Source organism: Condylura cristata, unplaced genomic scaffold, assembly GCF_000260355.1.
Source record: "Condylura cristata isolate star-nosed mole 26May11 unplaced genomic scaffold, ConCri1.0 scaffold00026, whole genome shotgun sequence".
Classification (NCBI taxonomy): Eukaryota; Metazoa; Chordata; class Mammalia; order Eulipotyphla; family Talpidae; genus Condylura; species Condylura cristata.
The window spans coordinates 1,225,702-1,233,522 of record NW_004567127.1 but is presented as its reverse complement, the minus strand read 5'-3'; the positions used below and the strand labels follow the sequence as shown (position 1 = coordinate 1,233,522).

The 7,821-nt window shown below is 55.6% G+C and overlaps 1 protein-coding gene across 1 annotated transcript in view; it reads right to left on the bottom strand.

The window, feature by feature from the left end:
- SV2A (synaptic vesicle glycoprotein 2A) overlaps nt 1-402 on the bottom strand; it is a 12,439-nt gene extending 12,037 nt beyond the window's left edge. Inside the window, exon 1 of the mRNA XM_004689572.2 lies at nt 335-402. The gene's annotated coding sequence lies outside the window, so the exon portion shown is untranslated. The remainder of the gene's footprint in view (nt 1-334) is intronic.
- Between the last annotated feature and the right edge of the window lie 7,419 nt (nt 403-7,821).

Sequence of the window (7,821 nt, the reverse complement as noted above, 5' to 3'; positions counted from 1 at the left end):
GGCGGGGGCGAGCAGCCCCAGGCTCGGCACCCGCTCCCCAAGGGCAGTACCGGGATTTTCGGGGGCTCTCGGCCCGGGCACCGCCGTGCCCCTCCCCCGGCCGTGCCCAGCCCCTGCCCGGAGCCCCCTCCTAACCCGAGCGCGACCCCGCGGCCGGGCCGCGGGGGAGACGGCAGGAATAACAAGGCCGAATAACAAAGGGCGGGGTTCGCCGCGGACGCGCTGTCCCCGCGCCGCTTCCCACAAACCGCCCGGGGCATCTGGCCGCGCAGACCGCCTGTCCCCGTGGTGGCAGAGGAGGGGCAGGGAGAAGGCGAAGGGGCTGCGGCCTCACCCGCCGGACTCGGGCTCCCGCTCGTGCTGCGTGACTCGCGCCTCCTCGCCGCCTTCCCACGCTGCTCTGCTGCCCACCCCACCCTCGAGCGGCGCTCCCTTCCAGGCAGGGGGAGTGAATGGTTCTTTCCTGCCATCGGCCCCTCAGGTGTCCCCCTCTGTTCCAAAGTAGAACTTTCAGATTGGGTGTGATCGGTAGGTTATTTTCAAGGCCTGGGAACATGACCGGTAACATACATAGAAATGTCCGTACAATGCCAGGCCCACAAAATAGGCGGGCAGATAGAACCCGCTCATTTTGGACAGCAGGGTAACCTTGCTCAGGAAGCCGGGCCTGCAGCCCTGGGCAGTGGCCCCTGCTCCAGGGTGAGGGGTAGTGGAGGTTGGGGAAGGGGGGTTCATGTTGACTGTGTCTGCCTGTTAGACACAATATTCTGGGCAGAGCCCGGGCAGGAGCTCTGACTTGGCTTCTCACACGGGGCTTTTGGGTCAAGTTCTCTGCTTGTTTGAACCTCTTTTTTCCTGTGGAAAATGGGGGGCTTGAATGAGATGCTGCACCGATCCCTTTCAGGTCTCATCGGTTGTGACTGCTCTACTACAAGAGGAGGTTCAGGATGCTGGGAGGTGTCTCTGGAGGGGCCAGCGGGCTGAATCCGAGACTGACCACACTTCCTTTGCAGGTTGAAGCTGACACTGACAGAATGTGGCCAGGATCTCACGACTCCAAGGCTGCCTCTTGGACATACTCTTTTGCTCCAGACAAGCTTACAATGTGCCAACGTATAAAGCCACCGTATACAAAGTTCACTCACTGCACGTGTCCAGCACATCCTCTCCCTTAAGCCATGCCAGAATCATGCCGTAAACATGCGTGCACAATGACATAACTGAACACGAGGACTTACGTCTCTAGGGGCCTCGGGCCAGGCCCAGCAAGGAGAGGTACCACTCTGACTGGCAGCCACTGCAGCACGAGTTTGACCCCCAGCCAGGGCTGACCCACAGAACGCAGCAGACCTCTCCTGTCTCCTCGCTGCCCCCTCAGCAGTGTATTTCAGTGGACCTGCCTGTTCTGCTCCCCACTTTGTCTCTGGTGAGTTCTCTCACCCCCTGCAACTCTGGTCTGTACCAGAGTTCTTGTATGCATAAACAAATAAATCTTAAAAAATAAAAAAAAATTAGGTCCAATCCAGCCAGTCCTCTCTCCCAAGAGAATGAGAGCACATTTCCCACAAAACAGACATGTATTTTCATGGCAGTTCTATTTTTTTTAGTAGTTTTTTTTATAATAGTTTATTTTTACATATTTTTGTGTATTTTTCCATCTCAGTTGCAATCCCCTTGGGTTTCCCATCACCAGATCACCTGTGTGCCCTCACCATAGTCCAGTGTATTTCCCTCCTCCCACTGTTTTTGATCCCATTCCTCACCCCACCCCACAAAATGTCTCTGGTATAGAGCTGTTCATCATTATCATTATTTTCTTGCATGACAGTTCTATCTTAATGATTTCAGAACTAACAAACATCTATCAGAGAATATTAAACATAAATTGTGGCATATTCACATAAAGGAATACCATAGAGAAACAAATTTTAAGCCTCTTTACTAGATGCAAATTGAGTGCAGAAACCAGCCTCAAAAGGCCACATATCATATGATTCCATTCATTCAACTTCCACAAAAAGTGGGTTAATCTACAGTGACAGAGAAAACAGTGGTCACCTCTGGGAGATGGAAACTAACTAGGAAGGGGTACAGGGTGCTTTCTGGGCGCTGAAACACGCTCCATCTTGAGCTCAGTGGTGGTTTAAAGAGTGCACAAGTGCAGAAGTCAACCTAAGGTCTGTGCTTGATGAGAGTAACATCAGCCCCCCGCCCCCTACCCTCCAGTCTACCCCCAGCTCTAGCATGCATCAATCAATACACCAACTGTAATAAGTAAATCAAAAAAGTCACCGCATCAGACCACCCTAGCTAAAGACCCACAACCCTCCCGCTCCCCACCACTATCCTATCACCCACCTTAATTTTTTCTTTCTATGAATGTTTTTGTCTACTTGTCTTTCCCTACGTCAAGCATCAGTTTTAAGGAAGCAACAGCTTCGTCTGGCACATTCACTGCTGAAGCCGTGTGCGTTGTCACTCGGTGAAGGACTATTCCAAATGAGTTGGGATAGACTTCTTCCTATTCCCGTTGATTTTTGAACTAATGTAAATAATTTCAACTTGAAAGATACAAATTGCCTACTCAGAGTTGCCCCATGTAGTGCCCGCAGGCACAGGACGGGTTCTCCGTGGATCTGGGCAGAGGGAAAGGAGAGTCCTGGAGAGTTCCGTGGTCGTTTCAGGCTTTAACGCGCTCTCTACACCAACTGTCGTGCGGCCGTCGTCTGGCCAGTCCTCCGCTGGCAAGGCAGCGAGCCCAAGGGGCCGCCCTGCCCCCAGCAATTCTTTACTCTCCCTTCGGGCTTTCTCCAGAGTTCTGGCTCGTCTCTCTTCGAAGCTTTTGTTGTCCTCTGGCAGTTCTGTGGTAGCTGTCCTTGTCCGAGGTATGTACCCCTGGCCTCCAGGCGCAGGGGTGCTCACCCACACATGCCCACACAGTGCCCACGCCCATACCCCCAGCGCCACCTGCAGTCAAGCCTGCTGGGCAGAGCCACAGACCGGGCGCCATCAAGTCTGGGCACGACACCTAGACTGGACTCAGCCCTTCCCTGCTAAGGGCTCACATGGGGTGCGAAGTGAATGGCCGGGGCGGGCGGGTGGGGACTTTGTAGTGAAGGCTGACATGGCTGCAGCATTGGTCTGACTCGGACTTAGACACGTTCTGATCACTTTATATTGACTAAGCACTAACCTAGAGCTGATGCGGACAGAGGCAGCGGTTGGCTGAGCGAATTGGTATAATCAGGCAACTCACAAGGCAAAACTAGATCTGAACCCAAGCAATTTAGATCCAAAGCCCTTATTCTTTATAAATGCATTTGAAGGCTCTAGTTCTGAGTTTTAACAAATGTATACACCCATGCAGACACCCTGTCGGGTATAGAAGTTAAAAACCAGGATTTTTGATGCCCTGGCGCCTGGGGAGCGGAGGCCCAGGGGCCTGGGCAGGGCTGTACCTGCAATTATAGAGGGGGGCCAGCTGGGTGTGTGTGTGTGTGTAAATGCTCACACCTGTGCCTAGAGGCGTGGGCTAAAGGCAGAGGTGGCAGCACAGTGAGGAGCCCAGGGAGCCGTCCCCAGAGGCGCGCTGAGGAGAGAGCTGGCCTGTCCCTGATTCAGTATTAAAGGCCTATAAAAATCTACCAGAGGCTCCAAAATTATCTTTCCATCTGCAAGAACTGACGATGAGCCTACCTGGTCGGGGCTGGTTCCTTTGTGACCAGCCAGGGAAAGGGGCACCCCAGGATCCCCAAAGCTGGCCGTTTTAAATAGGTTCTGCCATCTGCCGCATGGAGACAAAACATGAGACCGTTAATGGAAACTTTAACACAATTAGCGTGCAACAGAGGAGATGGGAAATAGACAAAGCGGAGCCTCCCTGCTGGCACAGGGGTTAAAGCGCAGCACTGTGGCGCTGGCCGCTAGGGCGCGGCCAGGGAGGGACCCCCAGGGCGCAGACCCCTCCTGTCTCCCCACTGCCCCCTCAGCAGTGCACATCATTAAACTGCCTGCTCTGCTCCCCACTGTCTCTGGTGAATCCTCTCACCCCACATCCCTGCACCTCTGGCCTGCGCCCGTTTTTGTATGCAAAAATGAATCTCTCAAAAAAAACCAAAGGGGCAGAAATGGCCAGAAAGTCTGGAAGGAAAAGAGCAAAATCAAACCTGGCAGAGACCAGTTCTGGTGAACAGGGTTGAGAGAGGATCCCAGAAGAACCTTGAAATGAGGCCAGACACGAAGTAGTTTACGATGCGGGACCCCAGGCCGCGGGCTCCCCATTCCGAGCTCAAGGGCCCCAGCGCCCATGCCGCTCAGTTCTGAGAAAGCCGCCGCCCCTTGAGGTTGCCGGGCAGTGATTTATTCTGTCGCCCGCATGAACCGGCACACGTTGGCCAAGGCTGTGCATTATCAAGTTGTTTTTTTCCCACACCTGTTTCTCCTCTTTGCTGATTCCAGGAAGGACATCACGTCTGGACGCGGGCCAGCCTGCCAGGCCATGCTGACCAGTCTCCGGTCACAGCCGTGAGACTCTCCCGGCTTCAGCACTTTCCGCCTTGGGGGTCCTCCAACACAAAATCAAGGTGAAGGCTGCACTGCTCACCCCCCAGGAGGCCTTCACCCACACCGTGGGGTCTCCTCCCATGTCCCCCGGCCCCTGGTTCGAGCCCGTGGCCGAGAAGGAACCAGCTTCCTCACGGCTCTGCTCCGCGCCTGCTCCAGCTGCTCGCGCTCCCGTTCTGCCTTCCTTCTCTCAGCCTCCTCTCCAGCTCTCCTGCTCCCTGCTCAGCACCCCTGGAGTCTGGAACCTCCCTGTCCCTGGGGAACCCGTTAGGGAGGAAAGTAGCTCCTCCTTTGCCCCCAAAAGTTCCTTTGTGCCCCTCTGCAGCCAGCCTCCCTGTCCTGGGCCGCCACCGCTCTGGCTCCAGAGCTGCGCGCCGTAGTCAGACAGTGCATACACAGCTCACTGGTCTCGCAGCTTCCCACGCGGCTGCCCAGCACGGTGTCGCACTGTGGAAATGGACACTCCGGCTCCAGGCGCCACTTCCGTTCCGCCACTGCCACCACCCACCTCCAGCACACGAGGTAGCCAGACTGAGGGGGCGGATGGGCGAAGAGCACTGCCGCAGGACCGCGCAGTCCAGACAGCAGAATCCCTATCCTCAAGGCACCGCTAGTCCCCTCAGACATCTCGAATCCAGAAAGCTAGTGAATAGCAAGCCAAAACATTCACCTGGGTCCAACAGGTATTTAAGTGAACACAGCACAGCGCGGCTAAGCCGGTGACCGCGCCCCACAGGCCTTGGTTCACCTACTGCGTCCATCGGTCAAGCCATTGCCTGCCGGTTTCCCTGGCCTTGGAATGGGCAGTCGTGGCAGAATCCACCTTAGAGGTCGGGAGGGTCAACGGAGACAGCGCCCGGGAAATGGTGCGCAGTGCCTGGCACACAGCAAGAGCTCGGCGCTGTCACTGTGACCACTGGTATGTACCAGGCACCTTTAACGCTGTGGGAGATGTAACAGAACAAGCTCAGGGATTCAGTTCGGTGCAGACACACATGAATCGGGAGCCATGAACTTTCTACAACTTTTGCTTCAGGGTATTAGATATGTACCTGCACATGCTTTCGGGCGGGTGGAGTCCACGGTTTCTGTCATATCCTTAAGTCGCAAGTAATGGCCCAGCAGACAGTGAGGACCCAGGGCCTATGGCATGGACTCTGGGGTGGGGGGGAGCTCATCCCACAGCCTCCCCTCCCCGGCCAAAGGGATCAAACAGGGTGTCTGTGTGTAGGAGGGAGGACCGCCAGGAAACTGCTCCACGGGGGAGTGAACCCAAACGGTGTCAGTCCCCACCCACACGTGTGGCAGCACCAGCTCCATGCCGAGCACTGCGGACGGTCTGAGGAGCGCAGGGCAGAGGGCTCGGCGGAGGCTGTGGGCAGAAAGCTGGGGCAGGAGCGTCACAAGACCAGAACGGGTGGGGTGGGCGTGATGAACACAGTGGTGAAACAGGTCCAGAGAAGTGACGTATCCAGGGGCGCGGGCCAGGTGGGGACATGGACGTGGAGGCCACTGTAAAAATGTCCCCTCTCCTTTCACGTGGACTTGGTCACGCCAAATACAGAAAATCCTTAGGCCAACCCTGGAAACGGCTGACGAGCGGTCACACAGGAGCAGCCCCCCCCCCCCCCCCCGCAGCCTCACCTGCGCTCTGCAGACTACACAGGTGCCTCTCTCCCGCCTCCCTCCCAGGCTGCCCCAGGCCGCAGGCGTCTCCACAGACCAGCGGCTCCTCGGGGCCTGTCTGTGCCAGTGTCCTCCCCGTCCTTTCCCTTTGACAATAAGCCGGCCCTTTGGATATAACTAGACGTCCACCCCACAGGGACTCGCCGTGTGCGGCTGAAAGGGGACCTCTGATGCCACTTTTCCCAGAGGTCACCCAAGGACTGCACGCTCTGTACCCAAGACCTCTGCAAACTGACATCTGAGAATTTGGGGCGGTTAAACTTAGTGACTAGAGGCGAACTGTTGAATGAATGAAAGCTCAGCCTGAGGATGAAGGCCTAAGAAAACAGTGTTTCCAAAGAGAGAAGGAAGGAATCCAGCAAAGTCACTAATTTACTCTGTGCTGCTGTGAGCCCGATACCAGGTAACAGCCAAAGTACCACACAGGAGCTTAAAGGAGAAAGTGAGCTGGAAATCGGGATCATCAGCATCATGGCGATAATCCTTGTCTTCAAGAAGGGTCCATTTAAAAGGTGGGCGCATTAGATGAAGACACAGCTGCATCCCCAGGCTGAGGCTGCTCGGCGTGACCTCCAGGCGCCTGGAGCCCACTGGGGAACCAGTCAAAGCAGCTTCACAGCAGCTGCTGGACACGCCACCAGCCCACCCATGGCAATCCGGAGCCGCCTCCTCTGTGGCTCTCAGCGAGCACCTCCCCCAGGTCGGCCGAGCACTCTCATAACCAGACTGCTACTCTCCCGCCCGTGCGCCTCACAGCTCACCTCCATGCGCCTCACAGCTCACCTCCGTCAGCAACCCCAAACTGAGCTATTCCGCCCAACAACCTTCCTCCTGCACACTGGACCCTCTGTTCACTAAGTGCAGCCTGACGGCCCTTGAAGTCCCACCCCCCCCACCCCTGTTCTCATTTAGGGCTCCTGGATCATAACTAATAATTCACCAGATGCTTGTTACCGAGCCCCATCTTCCTCTCCCTCGGATCTACTCTACTTTGCTTTGGAGATGCAATCCTATCCCTCCCTTGTCAAATCCCACCACAGAAACGTCCCAACCAGGATCCCTTGCCAGGTGCTACATGGCTCGGCTCTGGGTGGAGTCCCGGGCAGCTAGAACCCCAAGCCAACAGCCTGCAGCCCAGAGTAGCCGCCTCCCTTTGCCTCCCAGTGCCGCTTCAAGGGCTCCACACTGAGTGAGGGAAAGGGCTGAGCCCTGACCTGCGGGGCTGCCCACCTGGCGCTGACCTCATTCTGCTTCCCACAGCCACTGCTCCATGCCTTACAGGGTGCCATTCATCCATCTCTGAAGCTACTCAGAAACTTCCCGTCTACTTCAGATGAGCTTCCTCTTCTTTGCCTGGAAGCTTCTACCTTCTTTTAAAATAACACTGGGTTTGATATAAGCCCACAAGTATATGGACATCTAATTTTTGACAAAGGAGCAAAGATACAATGGAACAAAGAAAATTTGTTCAGCAAGTGGTGCTGGGAATACTGGGAAGCTACATGCAAAAAAATGAAACTAGATCACTGCCTCACTCCAGTCACAAAAATCAACTCGAAGTGGATTAAAGAC